The following is a 23,633-nucleotide window of genomic DNA, read 5'->3' as shown; positions in this document are numbered from 1 at the left end:
GCCCCGCTGAGGTCGAAGCAGCTCGGAGGACTTACCCACACTGACGATCTGCCTTTGCGTGCAAAGTCAGAGCAAGTCCTTGTCCTTAAACCTAAGAAAGAAAGAGCCCTTTGGGTTTCCTACAGTCTTGGACTACAGTCATTTGGAAGAAAATATTTTCTGGCAAAGAGAACCTATTCTAATTCAGGGGATTTTTAAAGGAGCTAAATTATCTCCCAAAAAATGCAAGCTGAAACTTTTTCTCTTGAAGTTTACAAAAATCTGACTTTTTAAAGATTTTATTTAATTCCCTGTTTCATTATTATACACATCTACCTTTCCTGCTTTGTTTTCCAAAGCAGGAGACCTTCAGCTCTGTGCAAGGCTGATCTTGGTGGTATGCTCTGGTGAGAAGTTCTGGCAGCTGCCTGGGGCGCTCACCTGCAAGAGCATGTCACTCTGCTATTAAACAGGCACTGAGGGCTGACTGCACACCTTTCCTTCTTTTTTCACTTTTCTTTCTTTCTTTTTTTTTTTTTTTTTTTTTCAGGAATGGGTCCTTAAGAAAACACTAATGAAGGTCTGATTCTGGAAAGAACAATTTCTTGCTGATGGATGACTTCACCGAGGGCAGGCAAGCTTGTAAACTCATAAGCCTGGGGTGAGAGAGCATCTCAAGCTTACCCAAGCATGTCTTAAAGACTGTTCATGGTAATCCTTCATTACTGAGCGCCACAAATCAATGCATAGTTTCGTAGCACCACGAAACCATTCCCTTGACCACATCAGAAGGAGGAGTTAATTTTTTCTCACCAAAGTACGTTGCAATTGTAATCGGCACCAGAGGATAATTTATTCCTCCATTGCAATGCTGGAGATGCTTTTTCACTTTTGCAGCCGCAATTTCTCCTGTTATTGGCAAATACTGTAGCAAAGAGCAGGAAATGGTTTCAGATGTGTCTATCCTACTGACATGGATTGTAATGAGAAGAGAAAGTGGGCCAACATCAGCTCTCATAGTGTCAGTAGCATAAGCCTAAGTGCCAAACCATTTTAATTAATTATGTGCTAATAGTCTCTGGGCTGATGCAGCATTCAGCATACTCTATGTGTACAAGTTATACTCGTCAGTTCTATTTTTCCTTTTTGCATAAAAATTAGCAGTAATCCTTCAATTCTGTGGAAGCCTTCTGTTGCAATCCAAAAGTCAATGCAGCATTCAGGCTTCATATGTACTTTACCGTTCCCTTAGGCCACTGTTTAGATGGCATTTTTAGGAAAGTTAAACGCCATTAGTATCCTGTGTCCTGCTTTGGCACAGCAAAGTCACTCCAGAGCTGCTATGGGTAAGGTTTACAACTACTCTGGGGCACCAGGCAGCCAAAACAGCAGAAGCAAAATGGCAAATAGCATCCTAATAGCCAGAAATCTGTAAGAAATATTTGTATTTTGGCAGATACTTTTATGGGGTTTTGATTTCTTTTAATGTTGTCTCTTTCCCTATGGAATGGCTGTCTTGATCTCTTGGCCATAGGCTGTTGGAAAGTCTCTTGTTGCAGTGAATGAAGGGATGTCCACTGTGGACCTTTTTCACTGTGAAACCAAATATTTTAGAAGTGCATGGACTGATCTGGAGAACTCCAAGTATGACTAAATATAGAATTGGAGGGGAAAAAAAATCCGCACATGGTGCTGTGGCAAAGTCCCTGGAATTGATGGTGGATTCTCTGGTAAAAAACAGTCCTGGAGGAAGACAGCTCACAATTCAAGGCTGATTTGGAAGGATTTGGGAATTTGCTATCTGGCTTGTGTTTTAATTGTTGTTTAGCTGTAAACACTCCCTCAACCCAGACTGGATGGCAAATATCAAAATCAGAATAATTAAATGATTGCAAGTACTAATGACATTCCTAAATAAGCAAAGACACACAAATGCAAAGGCTTTAGAAACATGTCAGGTCTTTATGAGATTGCAGCTTAAAAATGAGAGACGCTTTTCTCCTAGCTTACCAAAGCACAGCTATTTTCAGACTGAAATATCTCTTCTGTCCAGGCAGGAGAGCACTGTAATACTCAGGGTATTTAGTAATACAGTAAATGTACAGTAGTCATAGTTATTTTGACTATTCTCTCTCCCAATTAATTATTTTGAAAAGACAGATTGTAGCTTTCTGTGCAAGTGCCATAAGGTACTGTGTGCTATAACCCCATTACTAGATTATATTCATAGCTTCCTTATGTAAGATCATGTACATAGAACCCAATAATAAATTCAAGCTCTTTTCTTTTGCTGGGCCTGCATTCAGCTGTGAACACAAAAAGGGTTCTGGTCAAAAGTCTGCCTTCCTGATCCACCTATCTGTTCCATACAAAATAAAGTCTCTTTAATTTTAACTCACACCTCTACCTCAAAGACTGCACTTTGCTTTCCAGGTACGCAGCCCCCCAGTACTTATATTTTCTCAGGAGCACATGGATGTTTCCATAGAGGCAGGCACAGTATGTGCCAACAAAAGCATGAGAAAATCACTGCCCTGTTCATCAATGGAGAGCTGTAATTTCACTTAAGGCTGCTTTCTTTGCTGCTTGAAATGAAGATGAGTAGAGCAGGAGGCTGACTTTGGAAGTTTCTAGTGGTAAATATCCGGAGACTACTATCCCTGTCAAAAGGGATGGATGTTTCAACAGCTAGTCAGCCAATTTCACGCTAAAATTAAAGTTGTCAGTCATCAGGTGGCCTGCTTGGTAGATAAGTGATATTACAGTTTCACACACCCAACCTTTTTCCATTGGTCAGAATTTGATGCAGAATCCTTGCCGGCATGCCATTGGCACATAAAATGTAGCAATTATTGCTAGCATTTTTATTCTCAAGGTTTTTTGGTGCATTGAACTCAGATTCCCATTTGCTTGGTTTAATACATGTAAACAATCCAATTTTTTATCAGTTCTGCTCAAGAGCTCATCAGTGACTGCATATGGGTGTAATCAAGTAAGCGTCGTTTACTAAATTCAAAGCTTAGTTCTTTCATTTCCATCAGTTCCCACTTCTTTTTAAATTTCCTAGAACAGCTCCACATTTTTAAATAGCGTTAGTCAGGATTCTTTTTTGTTTCTTTCTTTTACCAATATCTTTTCAGTTCTTCTTTTTCCCAGTGCTTGAAGTGAATTCTGCTTCCCCACATAAATTCTCTGCAAAGCCAGATGGACAGAAATGGTCCCATGCCATGCTGAAATACTCCATCTTATTTATACGAGACAAATCTTGCTTCTAAAGAATTCTGAAGAATGTGTTCATTATATAATATCCATTGAATCTGTCATTCAACATATTCTTATTTAATCTTTCATCACTCTGCTGTTTTTCTCTGTACACATGTACTGGAAAAGGGGGAAAACCTAAAAGCTGTAGAGAAGATGACGACAGGAATCTTGTGAGATGGATTAACTTGCCTACCACTGTTTTGGCCCCATGATGACAAACAGACTTTTCTTCCTCTTTGCCCTGAAGTAGGCAGAGCTCCCTGGGGTTAAGCAGGAAAGCTGCTTGGTGCCACTGCTGGGGAGTACAACCCCTGCCACTTAGCGTCAGGACTCACAGCTGACTTGCTGGTTTTCTGTTATCAGGATTTCATGGGTCTAAATACTCCTGATGTGCATCTCTGGCATTCCACCTATGGAAAAAATACATTTATTTCATCAGGAGACTACACTAGACCTTTTGGGAACAGGTATTCGTAGCAAGTTATCTGTGGTACGTATCTGATATCTTTATTCAGGTACGGCTCTTCAAAGCAGCCTTTCAAAAGGCAGAAATCCCCAGTGTGGTGCTCAAAGACTGAGGCTTCAAGGCAGAGGGAGTACAAGCCCTCCCACTGCAGTCAGACGTCTCAGCGGACATCAGCATTTCACCCTAATTCGTGCAGCGCCCACTGCTGTGCTGTTATGCTGATCGTGTTGGTGGAGACAGACCGTGCTCTTCGTCCTGTACAATGGCAAAAAGCCATTAGTTCGCAGACCGTGGCTGATTCTTTGACCTCTTTGTCTCTGTCTTCAAAGCTTTTTAGCTTGGCCTCTTGTGTTCTCCATCACCAGTCTCGGAGACCGAGAGGAAGCCCATTTGGGCTGTGCAGCGCTAACAAAGCAGCATAGTCTTTCCACTCACCCTTGCGTCCCAGCCCACGGGGCCAAGAGTGAGGTTATACACCAGAGCCTGTGCCCTGGCAGAAGGGATCTGCTGAGGAATTACCAAATATCTGCCACAGATACTTTCACATGCCCCTGGCTCAGCACTGTCCTTAGCTGGAGCCATCCTGCCCTCGGTACACTAACCCTGTCCTTTATGGGAGTTCCTTCCCCTTCTGCTTGCAGGCTTGCGGCTGAGATACACCGTTACGGGCAGTGGGGTGCTGTCTTCCAGTTCTTGTACCTGTTTGAACCAAAATATTAAACTTTTTCCCCATAGGCCTTTGTATTTCTCACATGCACTGTGTTAATGCTTCATAAAATGCTGGGATCTCCCTCATCTGGACCCAAGTGCTTCGTGATGGCTACTAAGAGGTATCTTACAAATTACAACGTACCTGTTCTGTTGCAACGGTGAAGACTTCAGCAGTTTCACTTTTTTCCCTTGCCTGGGACAGAGTGTCTCCCCATTTTTACTGGTCTTCTGGATTTCAAGGTGCTTGAAATTCTGCTCCCAACAGCAGAAGTTAAAAACTGAGTTAGAAGAAGGTGGCTAGCTCCTCTTGTCCTGTAGGATCCGGCTCTTCAGCTTACTTTGATCATTGTTCATGTCACCATAATTCCTCACCTGATCTTGCTATTCACATGTTTTATTTGCCCGGGCCATTGCGCAGGGCTGCCGCTGCAAATCTCCCTTGCAGTAGCAGGTAGGAAATTATGTTCTCTCCACAATGTTCAGAGTTTCCAGCTCCAAAAGGTCATCTGTAGAAAAAGTTTGTGTGACAAAGTACAATAAAGGTGTGGAAATTATTATTTAAATCAGTGTCACCGGTTCACAGAGGGCACACAAGAACAGTCATCCCTGTTGGTTTTCAGATGGAGGAGGAAAGACACCCCTGAGATCATGAGTTTCCATATTAAGCAAGGACAGTGTTGTGTCAGTTAGCAGAAGTACAAAATGAGCTTGTACTTTTCAAATTACTCATTTTCACCAGTCAGTCCTAAGGCCCTGATTCAGCAAAGCAATAAAGCCGAAATCATTTTCTCCCAGCAAGCCTTGCCATCCTGGTTACAGCAGAGGCAACTGGAGAGCACAGGTCTGACACATGCCTTCATTTGCTTTAAGGATTAAAGAAAATAACCTGATCTCTTTGACTGCTTCTTAAAACACATGGAGAATTTCTTGTGGGGGCACACTACAACCAAACAGAGATGTGGTTTAAGGGTCCTCAGCTCAGGGATGTGGCCGTCTTGCAGCATTATAATCATGGTAGAGCCTTTACTGTAGCGTTCTAGAGGTTTGGTTGAAAACCCTGGTTTTCCTTTTAAATTCTGTGTTTATAACCTGTAACAAAGCATGTTTTGAGCAATTTGTCCTGGCAGTGATTTGTTACTGAAGTGATCATACAGATAGTTAATTCAGCTCGAAAGCTATATTAAGGAAAGAAATCATATAGTCTACAGAGCAATATGGTTGAAAATCCTTTTGCAGCAAGACACTGAAATAGCACTTAGAATACTAGATGAGCTAGTCATGTAAAAATGGTAATGTAAACGTAGAAAACTACCATTCTTTTATGCTATTTCCTTCACAGTCATTATTTATGCACCTGTCATCTTAGATTCCAATTATTTGTTTAGTAACTATATATATTAGTAACTGTAGTTGTAAAGGTACCTTTACCTTTATGGATTGTTAGGTTTGGATCCAGTACAGAGTGAAAATAGAACTTGATTTATACTATCTTATATCAGTAGCCTAAGACAGGGGGTTTTTTTGTTTTGTTTTGTTTTTTTTTGCCCCCCCCTCATCTTCAGCTATTGGGAAAATGTTAATGAGTCAGAAGGGGTGGTGAACAGCACAGTGGAAAGTTCTTACAAATAAACTCTTTGGAAAAAAATGTGACCTTAGCAAAGCAGAAGTTGGAAGCATTTAGGCACCCTGTAAATAGTTTGGTTTTGCAGCTGCTGAAAGGGTGGAAGAATAGATTGCAGTCCCTGAGCTGAAGCACTGCCATGGCCAAAATTGCTCAGGAATGTAAGAAGTGAAAGACTTTCCCTTAAACACCCTGGGCCTCGGGGGTCATAGGAATTGGCAGGATAGTGCTGCGGCTGCTTCCACGTATGGCTGTAAGTGCCTGTAAGCTGCAAGGCCAGTGTGCGGTGAGAACTGCTACAAGCAGAGGCTATTAACGTTCTCGGTACCGAAAGACATTCTTGCAACATGGACAATGGTTAAACAACATTAAAGAGTGTTAGCACGTTAATATAGGGTAGATTTCTTCTCTGAATTTCAGATATGACAGTGTAAGGTGGACCTCACATAGCTATGGTCAAAGCAGCGATGGGTAGGTCGCCCATGAGCACCTGAGCTCTTGCTGTGCAAAGGCTGGCATTGTTCGTAGCCAAGCATGTGAGGAGAGAGGTTGTTTACTCCATGGAGTTAAAGACTGTGATTGTCGTTGCTGCTTCGTTAAGCCAAAAGTACAGAGAATTGCTTCCTAAGACTGTGTTAGAGCTGTGGCTTGATCATGCTGATAGTTGGTGCTTTATTAGTAATTACTTGTAGTTGCTAGGACTTTTTGAAAAACTTTTCTTGCCTCACACAAACTGTTGAGAAAGAAGGCTGTTCTCTGCTGGATCTCTCGACCTGAAAAAACTTTTGAAGTTTTCTCAGATGCATGAGACCGAAATAAGCAAAAAGGGACAGTGATTTGTTTGGGTTTTTTAAAAAAGTTTCAATTCAAGTCAAGCACCTTTTTATGTACAAAATGAAACTTCTTGATAAATATGGACCAAGTTCGTTTTTTTCTTATTTTTCAGATTTTTTTCTTACTTGCAGAAGTAAGTTGACATTATAAAATTGCATCTTGACTTTGACAGAAGAACTGTCTCCTGCCCAAACCTGGCTATTATCTCAATATGATGATAAGTTTTTCATGTCATTCTGTTCTTTGAGAAACAAGTATCAGCTCACTTTGACTCACGAAGTCGAAATACCAGCTCACTTCAAAAGAAATTTGCACAGCGCCACAGATATGGATGCTGTGAGTTAAGCACAGTGACCCCACCATGCTCAGTCAAGCTGTGATTTTACAACAGCAACAATGTGCCTGTGTTAGCAGAGAACAGATAATTCCTGAGTACCTGATCTGTGTCTCTCTCTTGCTATGTAATTTAAGAGTATTTTTTCATGCAAAAAAATACTAAAAAGGAATTTTGAGTTCTGTGATTTTAAACACTATAAAAAAACCCCAACAATAACCTGCAAATGCCCAAACCAGCTTTTCTTCCTGATTCCAATTAAGAGCTCAAATAACTCTCTTGAACAGGATTTTGCTGGGTCAGTGTTTCAGTCTCAAGTGAATCCCTGCATTTATATCTCCTCGCCCGAACTGACCCTTTGCAGAGGACCTGGCAGCCATCTCACACCTTCATACCAAATTGCTCCTGTCCTATCTGACATCCAGCCCTCCGGCGGCACACACATGGCATGCCTGCCTATGGATGTGGGCAGCATCGTGGGTGCGGCGATACGACGGGAACGTAACTCCACTGACCCGTGAGTGCATTTTATAGATCTCCCTCTCACCCGCCCTGCCTGGTTTCACTTCCAAGAAATGAGATCAAATAGAAGTTCAATTGTTTTGCAATGAATTAGAGCAAGGCAGCACTGTCAGTGTAATTAACTCTTAACGCCAAACTTGAAGCCTGGGATACAGGTGCTCAGGAGCATACAGTTGGTGGAAATGAAATGGCTGATGGCAGAGTTGTTTCTAACAGGGCTGAGGTGGTGTTCTTCGGAAGGGAACAGTGTACAGGGAAATTCTGCCACTCACCAAGCCCATAACCAGCTGTGCGATCCAGAGCACGGAGTGGGGAAACCGGCTGGAAAAAGTTACAGGAGTTGAGCTGGGCCTCAGACAAATTGCTTTAGGAGGAAACTTTCTCCCATTCAAAAGATCAGCTTAGGCTGGAACACAACATAAGCCTTATTTTTCAGCGGTTTTAGTGGATTTTGACAACAGAGACCCTGTGCCGGCCTGTTAAACCATGTCAGATAAAATCTTTAAGGATTTTAAAGGAAGGATTCCTAGAGGCATTTCCTGGATAATAACAAATCTCTCAAGAGGGCTTGAATCTGCAGAAGAGGAATTGACTAAACCCACCAAATTCATGATTGCTGATTTATTGACCACAGCCAATTGCTGTAGCCTAGGAAGGTGATAGAACAAAAGTGTGCATTTAATTTCTCTCACAACCCTGTTGTTGTCACCTATTTTTCATAGCTGATGCAAATCCGAACTATAGGCAGTGCGATGGTGAGAGTGACTGAGCACTGCCATGGGTTGCCTAGGGAGGCTGTAGACTGTCCATCAAAAATATCCAAAAGCCACCTGGACACGGTCCCGGGCAACTGACTCTAGGTGGCTCTGCTGGAGTGGGGAGGATGGACCAGCTGGCCTCCAGAGGTCCCTTCCAACCTCAATCATGCTGTGATTCTGTGGACTGGAGCAGCATTCAGTGCAGAACAGGCTCAGAAATCCCTGTTCCCTCCTGTACTAAAGAGCTGCCCTGTTCACCCCCCTTTTCCTGAAGTAGATCTGTTTTAGATGGAAAGTCTTAGACATAAGTGACTATTACGCTGGCAGGTGGATGGTTTTGGAAAGTACACATAAATGTTGCTCCAAAGGAACAGAGACATCTTATTCTACTTTTACCTCTCTTCTTTCTCCCCATAGGGCATGAGTGAGGTGTATCCAGCCAGCTGGGTCACCTCTGTGGATGTCAGAAAAGGGTGAATAATTAGTAATTTTTCTTTGATTCATTTTACACCTCCCCCCACCTCCCTAGCCACCTGAAAATCTACTGAGCAGATGATAACTTCCCTGGAAATGAGTCATCATAGAAAACTCTTTTGTGAACACTTTTTGGGCTGTAGCTTATGGAACGTAGATCATTTACAACATTTTTTGTTCAAGATTATAACTTGGTTATAATGATTTTTATTGCGCCTTTCAGTCTTGGACAATACTTTAACACCCTCACTGGAGGGACATTAAATGCATAAATCAGATGTTTACTACGATGAATCAACCATTATGACTTTTAAAACCTTTGTTTTCTGAAAGTATTTGCTCTCTTTGCTTGAAACATATTGTTCGTGCCAACGCATTTGCTAAGAAGTTTGCAAAAAAGCCAAAGACAAAACAGATACAAAGAAGGAAACGCATATGTTTTAAAAAGGGGAGACTCATTCTTCTACAAACATTTGTATGTTTGTCTAAGTCTCTAAATATGAGCAATTTCTTCACTTTACTGAGACAGACTTGCAGCCCAACAAGACTTGATGTGAATTAGTAAGAAAGACCCTCCAAAATCTGCTGCTACAGGAGAAACAAGATGTCGCTGTATCCAAAACATCCAGAGAGCAATTATGCAAAGAGATTACTCATCGCTGGAGCAAAGTCTTAATTTCAAGTTCCCAGCACTGATTTATGTCTGGGCCACAGCACCAACTTCTCTCCCACTGTGTGTGCAACAGGAAAAGGCTTTTGCTTCCCCTGCAACTGTTGTTGGCTCAGACTTGAATCTGATCCAACCCATGATGAATATGTGTGTGCATCTGTGAACTGCAACAGCGCAGAGCTGATCTGAGGGTGGTCCCGTGGTACCCGCCCAGGCTGGTGACCAGCAAGGTACCGAGCCCTGATTCAAGGACTGAAATATCTGTTTACCTGTCAGCTATGACTTTAGTTGGCCATACTCATAAGAACATCTGTTTTGCTGGATGGGAGTAAACTAAACACAGTTGGAATTCCTGCAGAAACAGAGATGATTCAGGATTGCTCTGTCACAAACCTACTGTGAACTTTCAAACATTGACTGACAGCATCCATTTCTAAAACACGCAATAAAAGCTGTAACGATAAAAAAAATAATATATTTTACCTTTATGGTTGCAGAGAAAAGCCTGAAAATGTGACACTGGGCTATGTGGATAGCTGAGAAACTGAGAAATAATAATTTTAAAACTATTAAAGGAACCACAGGCTGTGTTAGCCTTAAAAATGTCATGACTTCAAAAGAAATTTGAGGATGGTCAAATTCTTGAAGCCAGGGTTACTGACTCTGATAGTTTGACTTTCTGGCAGTTGCTGCTGACAACAAGCTCATAAAGTTGTACATAATTTTAGAAAAATAAGAAAAACACAATTCAGTATGTTCCATAGCTTTGATTGATTATTTCTGGGCTTGAAAACAAGCTATAAAGGAGTTAATGCAATTGCTACAGAGGCAAGTCCATTGTCTGTGCTTTGTGTTGCTGGAACTGCTCCACCGTTCCTCCTCGATGTGACCGAGCCGATTCACGCTCTAGCTAGAAAAAGTGTTTCACACCTTTATTGCCTCCCACCTCAGTTTAACTGCTGGTGCACAGCACTGTAACCTGCTTGGGGAATCCCCTCTCGCCTCATGGTCCTGGCTGATGGCACATTTCAGGATTTGTGCTTTCTTTTCCCCCTGCTCTGCCTGACCCAGGGAGCAGCCCAGGATCCGCAGGCATGGGGGTACCTGTGGGCATGAAGGCACAGATGGGGAGGATGGCACTCAGCCACACGCAAGGATGGGCAAAGCAAAACACCAGCAGGGAGCGGCGAGGGGTTCTTCAACAGCCTGCGCTACCCAAAGGCTGGAAAAGAGAATTCATTAAGGAGGCGGAAAGGAAAAGAAAATGACGTGGTTCTCCTAATCGCCCCAGCAGGCTGGAAGGGGTTCCCTGGGGACAGGGACATGCTGCTCCCTTGGGAAGAGGGTGTGCTCCATCGACACAGAGCTTGTCCCTGCACGCTGGGGGGCTGGGAGGCCACAGCACCCTGGTGCAAAAACAGCAGCAGAGAGAAAGGAGAAAGAAAGTGAAATAATGAGAAACAAAACTGAGAAAGGAAGCTCGTGGAGGGAGAAGCAATGGCAGTGCTGTCAGGAGCCGGTGACCCAGACACCCGTCTTCCCCGCGTAAGTTAGAGGGGATCTGGTAGCACACCCGGTGCCGAAAAGCAATGTCTGCACTCTGTCCTCTGATAGGTATACAAGAGACCTGCAGCTCCACACTTCACGTGTGAGGTTGTCAGCTCAAGGAGCTTTCACTTTCTATTCATTACTGCCTAAGTGAGCTGCTGGGAAGCCAGGGCACACACAGCAATGCCACTCATGCTGCCATCACTCCTATTTTCGGCTCCATGAGCTCCAGAGGAGTGAAGCAACATGAGGGGAGGATGAGGGAACCAGGCTGCCCGGACATCTCATCACAGCTGTGATTTACCCTCCTCTAAGGCAGCTGATGGAGGAGGTTATGGCTGGGTTGCTCTGCATGAGAACCATTTGGATTTGGAGAATTCACTTGCTTGGGCTTGTTTGATTGAGTAGCAAAAAAAAAAAAAAAAAAAGATAAATCTTCAATTTTCTTCTGTGCTGTACAAGCGTTTCTGAAAACAGGCATGTGGGGCTGGCAACACACTGCAGAGGGAGAGATTTGCTGCACATACTTCATATGGGATTGGGGTGGCACACGCCTTCCTCTCCTGCATTGTTGCAATGGGCCACTTTGCCTGCTTTTTGGGAAAGGGCAGTGGGGGGTCTTCTCCCCTTCATCATGTGAATAACTAAATCTATTTCAGTATTTACAAAAGATTGCTAAACACTTTAATTTCAAGAAAGCCAGGGTAGCCAGCTTGCTTGGGGTGATGCCATGAGTGGGGCACAGCCGTGTGGGTGGGAGAGAAGAGCCTGACTCAGGTGTGAACCAGGGACTTGTTCAGCCTCCTCGAGGGGAGTTAATCAGGCTCTTAAACATGCTCAGGTGGACCCTGAGATGCTCAAAGCTCAGGTACAGCTACCTAAGATCCTTCATTTGCAGAGGCATCTTGTTTCTGAAGCTGCCCTTTAGCCAGTTGCTGTATTCTGCTTGTATTTGTCAGCCCACCTGGAGGAGAGCAGCTGTGCAGCGCAGATTCAGGACCTGCTACCTTCTAGAAACGGTGGGTTTGTTTTCTGTCTGTAAATAAGGAGTCCTGGCACCTTCCTGCTTCAGGGGTGGGCTGCAAGCTGAATAGTGGTGGAGGCTGCTGATGCATAAGTTAAGAGATTTTGCCGGTGTATTGGGGTTTATTTTGTTACAGACTCTGCTCTCTGATTTATGGGAGGATGAACAAAGAACACAAAAAAAGTGATGATATTTTTTTTAAAATGGTTTCTGTGGAAATAACTGTGCATTTCTTGGTGTTATGCTGCTTTTTCTTGGCTGTATGCTTCTGAGGTTTTGTATCATGGCGTTGGGCCCCTTACCTTGGCTGTGAGATAGAGAGCCACGACTGTGCTTACAGACTTGTTGATGCAGTGTGACCTGTGGGGCTAACTTTGAAGAGCCTTTATTGATCTGTCACTTAAGGGAGAAGTGATAAGCTATCCTTCTTACTAGCTGAGATCTTTCTGGCTCTCTAGCCTCAGCACAGCATCTGCTGCAGTTACATCTTCTGCAGGACGGCAAAATTTAACATCTTTTTGGAGAAGAGCCTCAGCATTTCCAGGCCAAAGCTCATTAGCGCCTTTCAACAGGCAGTGAAAACAGCATGTGAGCTCCTTAGGGCCAGGATTTCTTTTGTCACTTGTCCGTGACTCTGGGTGTGTCAAGGTCTCAATCTGCACCGGGGGACCTGAGGCATCACCCAAATAATCAGGGGATCACAGGGGTTGCAAGAATCAGCCAGAGGTCAGTGGAGTCACGCCTAAAGGCCTGCTCAGCTGTGTCTGCACAGCTCCTGACTGTTATTTCTGTTAGCTGTCCTCAGAAACGTCCTCCAACAGCGGCTGATGGTCCTCTCAGCCAGGGACACTGCACTCCAGTCCCAGGTGCACGGAGTGCTGAGCCAAACTCAGCAGCTACTCAATATCTGCGCCTGCTTCACTGGAAGTGAAGTGTCTGACGGAAATGCAGTCCTTACATCATATTTATGATGTGATGCTAAAGAAAAAAAAAAGTTTGAGTTAAAGCAAGAGATGCTACGATTGTATTTTTTTTTTCTTGGACAAAAACTATTTGAGGCAAATTTGCAGTTTCACACAAGAAAGCTGGTCAAAACTTGGAGAAGAAAACAAAGTATTTTACTCGTCCCTCTTTTTCCAGTCCAAAATACCTCATTTTTAAATGTGTCTGTGATTTTTATTTTTTTTTTTTCACCAGGGATCAAACAAACCGAAAGTGTTTCAGCTTGGGACTGAGCAAGGAATCTTTGACTGGCACCAAATGATGGTGTTTTGTTGTTAGTATTCCATTTTCCTGAGGCCAGCAACACAATCATTTGGCATCAATCAAAAAAAAAGCAAAAAGCTTTCAATTCTTTGCTCATTTGTGGTTTGATAGATCCTCCCTGCTTTCCTACCAGCTTGGTCTGTCACACTGTGGGACCTCCACATTTTCAGGGCTTGTGCCTTCCAGGCTACAACTGCTGCAGGACTGGAGAAGCCAGCCTTTCCAGGCGCCTGAGGCAGTGACTCCCCGTGCTGTCTGACTCCAACACCCAATTTGTTCCGACCATAGTTCCTCATGCCCCCATCATCCAGCATGAGGGAACCTCACCCACTAATACAATAAGACTATTTCTCTTTGCATTGCAGCAGGATGTAGTAACTTTAAAAAAAAAAAAAATCTCTGAGAAGGAATTTTTTCCATTGTTATTTAGAACAGTAGTAGAAATAATAATAATGATGATGAAAAAAATATTAATAACCATACAGAGCCAGTGCTAGGGGCAGGCAAAATTACAGCAACTGCTGGGAGCAGCAAAATAGCTGTGACGCAGCTGCTTTCTGCCCCGGTGAGCAGATGCCTGCTTTACTGTGGAAGAGCCCTGGAAAACCAACGCTGCTGCGGCTGCAGCCTCAGAAAGGGGCTGGGGGGCACCGGCTCAGGGGCACCAGTGGCTGCCAGAAGTGTAAGCCCTCTTGCCTTAGGTAAGAAACTGTTTTGGCTGCTTGGCCGTGAAGCTTTGAGCTGCTACAACTTATGCAGTGTTTTGCAGCACTGAGGAGTTTTATAGACTCACATGGCAATCACTAGACCTGAGAATAATATAGCAGAGCACAGCTCAGGCATACATCTCCCAAATATATCCTTTTTTAAATCATTCCCTTTAACATAAGAAGTCAGGTAAAAGAAGGGTTAATTGGCTGACCCAAATGAGCCTACCAGGCCAGTGGCAAAACTGACTGTGACATTAGTCTTCATTTATAGAACCATGAGAGCATCTATGAATCACTAGCAGTGTGTATATTCCCATCCTATGGATAAGAAACAGGAGAGTTAATCAAAGTGTTTCTTTATTTGTATAGCAAACTAGAGGTATTACTTATTTTTGGGTGGTGTTTTCAGGGTGGGGGTAAGAGTTCCTTTATAATACATCATCCAAATATTAGTGTGCTCAATGCAAAAGTAACTGGTCAATACTGAAATAGCTCAGTGTGTGACCCAGAGCAGGAGCAAAGAACATTGTTGTGCTACGTGGTGGCGCGGAAGGGGAGTGGAGTTGCACAAATAAGTGCAGTGTGTGATTTATAAGCGTCTGCCTGCAGCAAAAATCTCAACAGATGTCAGGCATGGGCAGGGCAAACAGCTGGTCTCTATTTGAATTTTGGGCATAGCACTCAGTGATGGGGTTTTCAAAATTAGTTTATATTTGCAGAGGAACACAAGTGCAGAAAGCTCCTGGGAGTTCAGCTGGACCATTTCCCTCAGCTGGATAGACTTAACAAGATCAAATATATGTGAACAGGATGAGGAGTCACAGGCTTAAACTTCCTCCCAGGAAATTTAGGTTAAACATTAGGAAAAACTTTCCAACTGTGGGGACAGTTGAATATTAATAGAAATGCCATGGGAGGTTGTGCATCTGATGTCACTGGAGGTTTTTAAGAACAGGTTAGAAAAACATCTGTCAGGAATGATGTAGGCGGAGTTTTTCCTGACTTGGGGAAGAAGTATGAATTAAATGACAGCCCAATTTCCTCTGCTTCTGTAATGTTGCATAGTAGTGGTTGGCAGATAAATTATAATATAACAATTTTAATTTTTTTCTTTTCTAAAGTAGATGTTTTGAGTTCCCTCTCCAGTGTAGCATGAGTATAGATTTCAGTCAGGAAATATCCATGAACAAATAAATCTCATAATTATCAAACAAGCAAGCAAGAGAAGCACCACCACCACTTTTTTTTTGTTTTGTTTGTTTTTTGAATGAATTTTCAAGTGGGGGAAAACAGAAGAAAAAAGAAGGCCCCTAAGAAGATGTGTCAACTTGGGGATGCTCATTGTTAACTTAGAGAAAAGAAATCTAAAGTGAATCAAAAGTTCATATCTTTGGGGAGAAAAGAGAGGGAAAGAAGAGGAGGAAAAGCATGGATATCATTAGAACAAAACCCTAAACCAGGAAAAAGTCCTAAACAAATTAAATTATACATCTAACGAGCACAAACAGCCATCTACTTTCAAAAGAGATTTAACCCAGTTCTTCAAAGAAACAAAACCCAGTAGTAATTAGTAAGTGCTTTTATCTCTTCTGGATTAGAGTATCCAATAAATCTCAATTCCTAGAGGTGATGTTCCTCCTCCCTAAAATATGAGTCATTAGAAGAAGTTGTGCAAGTCTTTCTGCTTCAGCCCAATAGGATGCCACTGAAGTCGGCCTGCTTGGGCTGTGGGTGTTTTGCTTATCAGAAAATCAGCTGTGGCCAGACCCCAAATGTAAAGATGAGAAAAAGAACTGCAGCAAATGGGGGCTTCTCCTTTGATGTTGCTGCGAGTTAGGAATCAGGCCTTAAAATCCTGCTGGTCTCCAGTGTTTCGAGACAATACCAGAGTTGTAACTTCTTCAGGAGAGTGAAATGGGAGTGTAACGTGGGAAGGAAATATTATAGGCAATAAAATTAATTTTCTGTCTCTCTGCTTGGGTGCATGTGCCCTGGCCACATGGAGTGAAAACAGTCCCTTGCTTATTAAAGTGCTTGTTGGGCTGCAGGCACGACAGGCAAAGCCACGTGGCGGCAGAGTACAGGACCTTTATTTCAGATCACTTTAAAATCTGAGTTCAGTGCTCTCGGGCAAGGCAGGATGCAGATTCCTGTTGTAACCCCAAGGCCTGGAGAAAGCCCTCATTTATTTCTTGTGGGAAGTTTCACACCAGGGCTAACCCACGAGTGATTGCTGCTGCTAGGAAGCTTTTTATGATGTGAATAAATAAGCCGTAAATCCCTGATATAAAACTCGGCATGTCCAATGTCCACGTGCACTTGTGCAAAAAGTATTTCAATGTGTATTTGACTTTTCTTTATGCCTTTGAAGTTTCCAGAGCATCACCTGACTCTGAAGCAAAATGGGAGGCCAGTGGTCCAGAAGCAATTTGCCCCCAGGGATGCTGCCTTTTGGCCACCAGTGAGAGTGGGAAACCCCAGTCAGGGCAGAGCTGCTGCAGCATGCCATCCTTTGAGAGAAGGGGGAAAAAATAAAAAGGAAAAGAAAAATGAATCATCACTAGAAATATAGGTCGGGGTGGAAAAATACAACTCAGGAAATGTTTCCAAACTACTGGGGGGGGGGGGGGGGGGGAAATGAGGATCAAGGATCAATTCATGTGCTGCTGCCTTTGACTTTTCAGCCAATAGATGGGATGCTGGTAGCCCAAAATCTGCACGCTGAGCTGAGGGGATGTTAAGCACCCAGATAAAGTGGCAAAGGTTGACAGAAATTTCCTCCAACCAGTTCCTTCAGCCTAAACATGCTCATCGCTCTTCTGTGGATTTAGACATTCCCCAGCGGGCAGCTTCTTTTTCTTTAGTTCCTGTGTCTCAAGAGATGAAGTCAATCTGTTTCAGCAGAGGCGCCCAGGCTCTGAGCTGTCAGCAAGGTTCATATGGGTAGCATTAATCATCTGGTAGTTGCTGTTCCTTCATTTCCTTTTGCTAACTTGTGTTCTCAGCTCTCTTTTTTCTGTTTTGAAGGCAGAGGTCTCCAACTGACCTGTATGAGCAGGGGGAACAAGAGGCAGCTTCAGACTGGGCATGGGAAGGGAGACCCGCCACTGCTGCAAGGGGCCATGCTGTCAGCTGTGCCTGAAATGTGGGGCAGCTCCAGACATCACCATCTCCTCACTGGTAAACCCATTTCTGCCAGGTTTGGTGCCTCTGCAGCACAGGACCTAGCCAGCACTGGGATGCTGCTCTTGAACTGGAAACTTGTTGCCCGCCCAAACTCACAGGCAGGTACCAGTGCCGCTCGTAGGAGCCTGCAGGCTGCCGTGCCACCAGCTGGGCAGCTCAAGGTCCCTGTAAAGCCAAGGTACACCCTTGCCTTTCTAGCTTTTTTCCTTGCATAAATACATCATGTATAAGTTAGGCTTTGTTAGGTGTTTTTTTTTTCCAGACACGTACTTGAGCAAGAAGGCACGTTTATTTTGTTCACCAGTTATCATGCAGGAAGACATACAGTGCTTCCATGATCCTTATGCGTATTTTTTTTTTCTATATCTACTTCTAGTATCTTTTCCCTTATTATTGAGATGACCTCTTGAGATTAAATGAGCTGAAGTCATTTAGGAAAGCTTATCATTGTTATTGAGATAAGTTTCTGTCACTAGTAACAGGGGTAGTTATTAGCAATAGTGTCATTTACTGTTTATACGGTGTTGTATGTGCACAGTACTTTTCCAAATAGGTAAAAATTATTCTTGTTATTTTTATTAAGATAAAATTCACAAACTCAGCAGCTGTGGTCACTGCCTTCTGTTTAAGGGTGAAATAACATTTGTGTAAAACAATATCCTCTTCTAAACTGAAATGCAGCATCACGCCACTTTCCAAGCCAGAGGCACGTATAAGGCAAGATATGAATTCGGACCTGGAAGCACACCTGATCACATCGTATTTGGGAAGTATAACGGAGGGCAAACAAATGAGTGAGAAAACATCACAGGAGGCGATACAAGGAGGAGCGAGCTAAAGCTCGGTGCTGAGTCTGGACATGCAATGGGAACGTGTCTGAACATTTTTCTTTCCAAGTCAAAATGTGTAGCAGAACCAGCAGTAAATAATTCATTTCTTTCTGTGCTTTCAGCTTCATAGCCAAAGTAGTGAAAGGCACCGAATGGCCATGTGTGACAGCTGTCTTGATGAAGCATAGGGCTGTCTTCATCAGAAATGCAGAGACGTGTCGCAGCCCAGCTGCACCCAGGCGCAGTGAGCAGAGCCTGGAGCCCTGGTGCACCAGCCCACCTTTGGTCTGCTAGCACTCACTGCTCCTTTTTCTCTCCTTTTCTTTCTTATTTCAGGAGGTATGGCCCCATCATGCTGTGCCAGAGCTGACAGCAGCCTGAGGAGCAGTGGGGTGAGGACATCCTGGTGACAAGCTGCGCAGCACAACGGGAAGCAAAAGTGAAACCACCAAAAGTTGGTTCACCAGAGCAGACATAAACCTAATGCTCTGTATATCATAGGTATGTCTCTAAAGCGAGGCACCTTCCAGCCAGAGGAGCCCATAAAAGTTGTTCTTCACTGTCACAAACTGTTGAGCTCAATATAGTCATCATTAGGGTTCGTTCCTTGCCCTGGGTTATGCACGGAGGCAGCCAGGCACCACAGCGTTTGATCCTGCAATTACGGCATCTGCTATGGAGTGGTTGTCTCAAATGCCTGGGATATTTTTTTATTATTATTTATTTATATTTCTATTTTTATTTAAGCATTGTGGTATCTCTTTAATACATTTATCAGACCAAAGCGGCACTACTTTTGCAATAAGAAAACCAGGTCTCATTTAAATGCCTGAAAACTAAAACTGGTAAATAAAAAACATTAGCAGAGTAAACGCCGTAAAGGTGAAGGGAGATTGTTGAGGTTTAGTGGTCAGATGTGTCTGTCGTAGCTACTTCAACTACATTTCAAAATTAAAAAGTAGAGATCCTAAAAATACATTGCTAAAAGCCTTTTCTTATTCCTAGGCCAGCTTTGGAGAGGCAGGATTTTAACCCAGACCCAGCAAAAGGGAGTGCTGTGTTTCTGAACTATACCAGGAGCTCCCTTGTCCTGATTCCAAAGCTGGTCTCAGAAATGTGGACCAAGCAGGGTTAAGCCTTCCCAAGTCCAGCTTTTCTCCAAAATGAAGTTCTGGTGAGCCATCAGCAGTCCTAAGCAATGAGATGCCAAGCAGTCCCTCTTTGTCACATCCCTGCACACATTATATCATCTGCAGAAGGCAGCATTTCTGACTGCTGCAGCATTAGATAATGCTCAGTGGCTGCTGTTGCTGCTTTCCCATAATTACCAGAAACATTGCTTTAAGAAGTTACAACTTCCTGGAAAGATGTGAAAAATGAACCGTTTAGAGCACCAGTGAGTAATAGGTAATTGCAGGCTACAGCATCTTTAATCACTTCCAACCTTAAGTACAGTTTTGAAGAGGGTGGCTCATTATTACCTTGCAGATCTTGATGGAGTTGTACGTTTCTGGTAGCCTAGATTACAAATGAAAAAAGAATTTTGTATACGGGGGTACTGGTTGGCAATTACAACACAGCCTGGCCTGCAGGGGCAAAGGCTTAACTCCGTGCTCTGCTGCAGGCTTTTGCATGATCGTGGGAATACCAAAGATGTTCATGTGTGGATGGACTGTGGTGCTGCACCATCTGCTGTTTGAGGTCCTCTAAAATCTAGGGCCTGTGGAGTCTGATCCCTGAGGCATATAAATGTGTGATGAGAAAAAGAGTGAGCCATGAGAGGCTGTTAGTAAGACTAAGAACTGTGGAAGGTAGCCAGCAGAAAAGGCTGTGTGTCAGCCTCGTTGCTGCCCAGAGAAAGGCGTGGAACTCCTTCTGGGACCTCCAGCCAAGAGCCCGCTGAGTCCTGTTGTTGATTTTGCTCTGCATTTTTTGCTATAATTTCTGATCTATAAAATGAAGATAGTAAGCATCTTCTCACGTACACAGGTAAATACAAGGAGCTCAGCTCTATTTTTCAGGTGATGCATAGGTAGACGCTTAATAGAAAAAGACTTAAATGGACTCTTTCTTTTCGATTAATATCCACACAGAATGTTTTGCAGAGCTTGAGCATGCTCTTTCCCTGCTCAATACTAGGAATCTAGGAGTAACCAGAACTGGAGTGACTGCATTTCCTCTGCAGGAGGCTCCCAGGCCCCCAGAGTGATGCCGCTCCCACCCCTTTTCTCAATGCCTGCCCCTATTCTCTCCCATCTACTAACTGCTCTTTCTCACCCAGTATGACTACCGGCCAGCACGTTCTCAGCTAAGGTGATATTTCTGCCTGAAACTTTTGAAACAAAGAAACCACACCATCTGGCTGTAGTGAAGAGGAGAAATGGAGCTGTGCTCCAGCCACAGGCAGATGCCATCGTCTGTTGCATTTTCCTGAGAGGTATGTCTCAAGCAGCAGGACATGCACTGTCTGTATGCTCTCTCCAATGCATTGGCCAAAAACCTCTGAAGCTGCAACCCCCATTCTTACTGTTCATCTGTGAACGCCCTGAATTCATTAGCAGCATGTTGATGAAAACTGTTTCCCTCCTACTTAAAATATTTCCAAAGTCCTTTTCCCATTGTATGCTCAAGACATTTCTGGCCAGCAAATAGAGCCCTCCTCCTCCTGTGGCAGGGAAAGCCTGTACAGGAAGGGACCGATCCCTGCCACAGCGGTGCAGGGGCTGTGCGCTACCTCAGCCGGGCATCCGACCCCCGCATGTGATGGTGCCAGGCGTAATGTACCGCACGGTGACCTTTGGGGGAGCAAAGGGAGGGACAGGAGGCCAAGGACTGGAAGGGTTACACGGTTTTAAATAGGACTTATGCTGCTGGAGCAGGAAAGGACAGTGTTTAAAGGACTCCCTGCACCATCAGAAACCTGGCCACGTGTATGATTGGCATTTGCACTGCTAATGAGACAATTTCTACTGTAATGAGCTCATTACTATTTTTATTGCTATTGTATTTTGCATGTTTCACAAATCATGCAAGGAACTGCTTTTTATTTCCACTTTCTCTTTCTACCTTGGAAACTCTCAGGGCAATCCCAGTGTCTGCATTAACACTGATGAATTAATTAACCCCTCTGGAGAGACTAAGGAGGTTTGGCTGCTCTTAACTGGGCATAGGGGGAGAAGGAGAAAAAGGAGAGGGTTGAGTTGTGCCTGGAAACTAATTCAGTAAGGAGTTCCCATGCTGTTCTGAAACCCCATAACAAGACATATTTATGAATGTATCTCCTATTCAGGAATGTCTGCACAAAATTACTCTGCTCCTAAGAGGATTTTGGCATATATATTATGCTCTTTGTCGACTGCTTCTTCTAAATATTGATTTGGATCAGACTTTGTTTCTCTGCCATTTTGCAGTATGTTGCTTTAATAAGCTTTGGATATGGTAAGGCAAAGAAGTTTGGCTTTGCAGCAATGTTCAAGTTCCCGGTGTTGCTCAGCTAGTCTGATTCATGTCCCTTGAGATCCTCTTCTCCTTTTTTGAGCTCCAAACTTATGTGCAGTAGGGAAGTCCTCAGAGACTGCTCTCGCTGGCTTCTAGTGAACCTGTTGGCTTGGATTGCTTTGGCTTCGGCTCCTTACCATTTCTGCTCCAGCTGGCTTCTCAGTAGCCACTGCCTCAGCTTCAACTCTCGGTGAATAGCCAATACCCTGGAAATAATCCTCTGCTAACTTTCAGGCCACTTGGCTTCAATGGTACACCACGAGATGCAGCTCAGAGAGGGGATCAAAAACAGTAACTCCACCACAAGCCTGTGGAAGTTTCCAGAAACTTCTGGAGTACAAATGAACCATCACTGTGAATCAGCTGCCAGAAAATCTGCTGTACCGTATTGTTGCCACAAACAGGTGTAACCACACCAGCTTTTGATGAAGCAGAGAAGGCACAAGGATGCATAGTCATGGAGGTGGTTGATTAAAAGAGGACATACCTGTGCATCTGCATCACCCTGGATGTTACTGACTGTAGGGCCAGCATGCTTTAACCTCACCAGACAGGTGAGACATATCCAGTGTGGAAATGGATGTCTGCCAGACTGGATTCTTCATCAAAATAACACACTTTTGCCTTTAACCATTAGTAAGGAAGAAGATTGTGCCTGTATCTGACTTCAGAAAAGGATTTGTCTGTGCGTGACACCTCCAGACCCATTTTCATCCTTGACTATACAATTCAGACATATTCTGAAAAGTCACGTGTGAAGTCCAAGAATTGTTTAAGAAAATTAATTGCCACCAAAGAACAGTAACTAAAAAAAAAATTGTGTGTGCATCTGCTCGTTGTTGGAGCTACCAAGCTACGTTTTGAATCTCAGGTTTGTTATTTTGTTAGTTTGAAGTTGTAACTCTCTGACAAGCTCCTTCTGTCTCACTCATTTCCTCTGTGTCCTCTGGCTGCTGAGACATCATCACTCTTTCAAGCCCAGGGTTAGGGCTAGCCTGTTTTTAATGCTCTGTAGACTTTGGTGGCATCTGGCAGTATTGCTGCCAGCTGTTGTAGAGAAGATAAAGAAGAAAGCAAGACATCAGAGTTAAAAAAAAATAATAAATCCAGGCAACTGGGTGTGTTCAAAGACTCAGTCTCACAAATTTATATTGAAGGAAAATTTGAATGCAAAACTTCCGTGCCTTTCAGATGAACCTTCTGCTACCTTGCTTGAATACCTCACCAAGGGCACAAGAGATAGAAATAACGTAAGTATGCAGAGAGACAGAAGTACATGCTGCATATCCTTCAGGAATTGAGTAATTTAAGTGAACCTAAAGTCTTTTTTTCCCAGCATCTTAGAAATGTGTTGTGTTGTTCTTTTGTGAGCTTTGTGCTGTGCTGGTATTTTATGTTTAATAATGTGTGGAGTGAAATAGGAGAATTAGCAAGAACTTTGCTTCTGGCAAGATTATCTACGCTATCTGCCTTTGGCTGGATATAACAAGTGTCTTTTCTGCAGGTGTCTGTGGGTGCTTTGGGGTTTGTGACAAACTGCTGTGGGACCTGAGTTCCAGCAGGAGTCAGCTGAGCTTGGTTCCTCCAAAAGGAAGGAATGAGAAGGGAGCATGCCGGCACCATTTAAACCAGCCCCATACAACCAAAATCCCAAGGGAATTCCCCCAAAATAATGCAAATAGTCATCCATCAGTCTCTCCTCCTTGGAGCTGCTGCAAGCTTCAAAGAGGAGCTTTTTCCCTTTCAGCTACTCTTAGCTTCCACCTTTGCTCCCCGAGTCCGATATCCCTTGGTAAGTTCCCATCAACTCATCAGCACTTTGCAATCCAGTGTCTGATACCAAGGTCACTGTACAATATTCATACAATTTCTCTCTTGCTACAGGTTGATAATAGCTATAACACAGAAAAAAAAAAAAAAAAAAGGAAAAAAAAAAGG

At 43.5% G+C, this 23,633-nt stretch overlaps 2 long non-coding RNA genes across 2 annotated transcripts in view; one reads left to right on the top strand and one right to left on the bottom strand.

Moving 5' to 3' along the window:
* Window positions 1–17,140: 17,140 nt before the first annotated feature.
* The window catches only part of LOC121087660, a 34,851-nt gene continuing 28,358 nt past the window's right edge, over window positions 17,141–23,633 (bottom strand). Inside the window, exon 3 of the long non-coding RNA XR_005827697.1 lies at window positions 17,141–17,227. This is a non-coding gene — a long non-coding RNA (uncharacterized LOC121087660). The remainder of the gene's footprint in view (window positions 17,228–23,633) is intronic.
* LOC121087659 lies at window positions 18,486–23,624 on the top strand. The gene is made up of 4 exons (XR_005827696.1): window positions 18,486–18,698; window positions 20,479–20,634; window positions 21,930–22,566; window positions 22,887–23,624. It is a non-coding gene; the product is annotated as an uncharacterized LOC121087659 (long non-coding RNA).

Source organism: Falco naumanni, chromosome 4 (genome assembly GCF_017639655.2).
Source record: "Falco naumanni isolate bFalNau1 chromosome 4, bFalNau1.pat, whole genome shotgun sequence".
In the NCBI taxonomy this organism is placed as follows: Eukaryota; Metazoa; Chordata; class Aves; order Falconiformes; family Falconidae; genus Falco; species Falco naumanni.
The sequence above is the reverse complement of the archived record's forward strand: the minus strand, read 5'-3'. Positions and strand labels throughout refer to the sequence as shown.